Below are 4,035 nucleotides of genomic sequence, written 5' to 3'. Positions count from 1 at the left end.
TAGAAACTGGACGTACTCAATGGCATGGAGGACCGAGGTGGTTGAGTCAAAGTGCATTGGTTCAAGAAGGGTATAGACCCTAGCTAAAATTGGGTTAAGGAGGAGCTTGGATGGATTAGATGGGGGGGTGATTATTCTCCACCAATTATATGAAACCTAATCTAATCCTCTTCCTCCTAGAGGCTGACTCCAGGGGACTTCTCCCTCCGGCCCTCAGCTCCAAACCCCCTTGCCTTCGATTCCCTAAGTCTTAAGTCAGGGATTAGAGATCAAGATCTAAAATCTTTTGCGGGCTCAAGTACAACTTCTTCTCTTGTTGTTGTAATTTCGTTTTGGTTTTTGCAGAGTTAAGGATGCGAAATTTGAGCTTGTATGTGCTATGATTTCACAACAGGAGTAGAGCTCATGCATGTTCCTTCTGGCCCCTGTAAGCATGTTGTAGCTTTCAATGATTCTCACGCTATGAATTTTGTTCTCTGGTTAGAGTAAACAGATACCCAGTCCAGGTTTTGGATTTTGAGATTGTATGAATGTTTTACTGGTGATGAATTTCTATTCGTGATGTCCTTTGGCTATTGTTGGGTGCTGCAACTATTGTAAATCAGTGATAAGAGCATTTCATGCACGAAAGTATAGTACTAGCAGAGGCAACTGCTTTGCGAATAGTTGCTGGGAGCTATTGCAAATAGGAAAGGAGGATGTTGGTGGGAGCTGTTTGTGCACATCACTTTTGGTTGTTTTGGTTGGTGCAGCAGCAGTCTATAGCTATCGTTGTGATAAAATCAGCGTCCATTAGATACCTTGGAGACATTTATTTTAGACACTGTGTTGCGAATAAGCGGGGAGGCATTGAAAACCCCGAGAGGCTCCATAAAAATTTGATAGGGTCTGTGATGCAGCTGAAAAGAACCCATGAGATTTGAAAGCTCACCGGTAGGATGGTTAGCGCCCGAAGGAGCTGACGAGGGAACTTGGAAGGAAATTTTTCAGGAAGAGCTTATGATGGAGGGCAGCTGAATTCTGGAGAGCTCTCTTGAGGTAGCGTGCCACCCTCTCTCTCTCTCTCTCTCTCTCACTCACTCTCACTCTCACTACTCTCAATCTCACTTGCACTCTCTATGCATGTATTCCAGCACATTGAGCAATAGCAGCAGATGAGGGAGGACTGCTACAAGAAGGGCTGAAGGACGTGAAAGAAGGAGAAAGCTTTGCTAAATTCGGATGGTCGTTGGGTGGAACAAGATCTTATGGAATTGCGATAGCGAGTCAGAGAATTAGAGGGTTTATCTCGATGCTATGAGCCTATGGAAGAGTAATATGAGGAGAGTTGTGAGGACATATCGACCCGTAGCAGCTGAATTCCACCTTGATCTTCCAAGAATTACTTCACCAACCCCTCCAACTGGTTTGGATCCCTGCATCCTACGTTTCCAGCAAGCGTTCGCTGGTGATTAATTGCACTTGCTCAGCTCCACCTTTCCAACCGTAGCTTCCTCTCTATCAGATGTTCCCCCTCCTCAGCGAATGTATTTAGCATTGTGGAGAGATCTAGGTTTGAATCTTGAGCGATTGATTTAGTTTAGTAGCGTGGATAGAAAATGCTTCCTTTGTTTTTCTCTTGTGTGGCAGATTTAGGAGAAAATGGCAAAGTACATGTAGGAGTACAGGATGCTCGATAACCTCCCTGCATTTTACAAAGAAGCAATGAGAAATTTGCAAGCAACATGCCAGTGCAATAAGCGTGGAGTAGGAGTGGAGGTGGCGCAACAGCAAGGTGAGAACAAACCACTAGCAGGCATATTGAAGAGCATAGGAGAAGGACCCCAGGGGAGCACTTGAAATACGAGCTGAACTCAAACCTGTTTTAGCTGTAGATTGAATCCTGATGCGAAAGAGATTGACCAGCAATCGCCTCGGAGCTTGGTTATAGTCATTAAAGGCATGCTTCCTGAATGGAGAAGAAGAGAGTTTTTCTCGACTGGTACAATTAATGACACACTCCAAAAAATGGAGATTGCAAACAACGCCATGCATAGCCCCATGGCTCAACTGCCAAAGCTCTTAGAGGAGACACTCGCTTCTTTGGAACACAGGGCCCATCCGCTTACGACAGAAAACTTGACTTCTGTGCTACTATAGCATGAGATTCTGATAGAGGTAAGCACTCAATAACGAAGTGGATTTTGATAGATCAACAAAAAAGTAGATTTGTAAAGAGAGATTTGTGTTTTGGAAATGTAGCTTACTAATAGCTACTATTTACTTGATGGTTGTTATAACAAGAATTCGGTTTTGGATAAGTACATCTTTGTTTCTCAGTATAACCTCTAGTAGTGAGTTTCTCTTGAGTTTCTATGAGGCAAGGTAGTAGTACTCACTGATAATGACAAGATTTTGTTTCTCATGTTGGTCATTTCTCAATGGGAATTTGAGTTGCAAGCTAGTGGAGGTGGGCAAGATTAACCTTTTACTTGGGAAAGTCAGGAATTCCCTAGGAAGAAATGTATTGGAAAGGGTTACTCCTATCATGTTGCTTAGCATGGACAAAGTGTGATTAGCATGATTTTCATTGTTGTTCATATTGTTCATGGGAAAAATGTGCAGGGAGTGATATTTAAGGTGGATTACATGGTCTTCAAGGTTGATCATCCTTATGTTTGTGCAGGCCCTCGAGGATAAACTTTTTTTGGCTTTGTGATAGTTAGCAGTCCAAAATTGAAATTACAATCGAGGTGAAGATATGATAGCTTTGCTTTCTCTGGTCAACTTACCACCCTTTGGCATATTCTCCCTCTCAACATTGCTATCAATCGATTGATTAGTTTCTTTTTTTTGGGGTTTTATTTCGTTACATTTGACATAGTGTCGTATTTTGGCATAATATGTCAATATGCTAGCTTTTTTGTTCAAGTGATACTATGTGACTATTGGATATGAACGTAGTGTTTTGTATTTGGCCTTTTGGTATAATACGTTGATCTTTTTCGTAAAATAATTGATGCACTTTTTGGACCACACATTTGTGTATGGTAGTTATCTCTCCTCACTGAGTCGTATTACTCAATTTTAGCTGTTGTTAAGTAAGTAAGTCCGCATGTCGACATTTTGTCATAATACTCGACTTTCAATGTCATTATAAGGGCTCCTCCTCCTTGTTTCCAAATTATCTCGACATTGAGTCGTATCATTCGCTTGTATGTGTTGTTCATCAATCTTAGAAGGATAATAAGATTTAACAATTTGGTTGTTTATTGGCCTTTCAACACTGTTTCTTGGGCATATAATTTACAGAATAACTAGGCTTCGACACTAGGTTGTTCATTTGGCTATTTCTTGGGCATATAATTTACATAATAACTAGGCTTCAATACTAGGTTGTTCATTTGGCTCTAGTTGTTGTTGTAGCTTATGTCACAGAATAATTATTTAGACTTCGACTCTTGGTCATTTATTTTGCTTTCAGTGTCATTGTAGGTTGTCATAAAATATGATAGTTTGGGCTTTGACACTTGGTCATTTATTTGACTTCTTGAGTTGTTGTACTTATCATTGCTAAATTCTATTATTGAGGCTTTGACGCTCAGTCGTGTATTAGACATTCCGTGTCATTGAAATTTCAGATAAAATGGTCGAATGTGTTCGCTTTTTAAAAATGCCCATCCAGTATGATTAGGGTGTGTGTGTTTATGGTTTGTACATGTAAATCATACACACATACTAAATTAATTGTGTTAAGATAAAAACATGAGGTTTTTAAATTGTTATCGATATATTGTCATTACACGTATTATTCTAGACTTAGTTCTATGATGATCTTGCAAGGGATCATATATATATATATAGATAGAGAGAGAGAGAGAGAGAGAGAGAGAGAGAGAGAGAAAGTATTGTCTTCTTTATAGGTGCTATATCTAGGTCTAAATGGTTTCCTATGTTCTTATGATTCCTTAACATATTATGAATTTGCAAGGCCTTCAAAAAATGGATTTCATGGATATATTTTCCTTCTACCCGTAGGAACCATCGGTCCTTGAA

At 40.0% G+C, this 4,035-nt stretch overlaps 1 long non-coding RNA gene across 2 annotated transcripts; it reads left to right on the top strand.

The window, feature by feature from the left end:
• Positions 1-342: 342 nt before the first annotated feature.
• On the top strand, positions 343-1,211 carry LOC147893665 (uncharacterized). 2 transcript variants are annotated; one of them, XR_015542202.1, is made up of 3 exons: positions 343-427; positions 991-1,038; positions 1,134-1,211. It is a non-coding gene; the product is annotated as an uncharacterized LOC147893665 (long non-coding RNA). The 2 variants fall into 2 exon arrangements; XR_015542203.1 differs by having other exon boundaries at positions 352-411; positions 995-1,038; positions 1,134-1,201.
• The last annotated feature ends 2,824 nt before the right edge of the window (positions 1,212-4,035 follow it).

The sequence above is a fragment of the Dipteris shenzhenensis genome, chromosome 15 (genome assembly GCF_047967505.1).
Source record: "Dipteris shenzhenensis isolate YYH24624 ecotype China chromosome 15, Dip_SZ_1.0, whole genome shotgun sequence".
NCBI lineage: Eukaryota > Viridiplantae > Streptophyta > Polypodiopsida > Gleicheniales > Dipteridaceae > Dipteris > Dipteris shenzhenensis.
The sequence above is the reverse complement of the archived record's forward strand: the minus strand, read 5'-3'. Positions and strand labels throughout refer to the sequence as shown.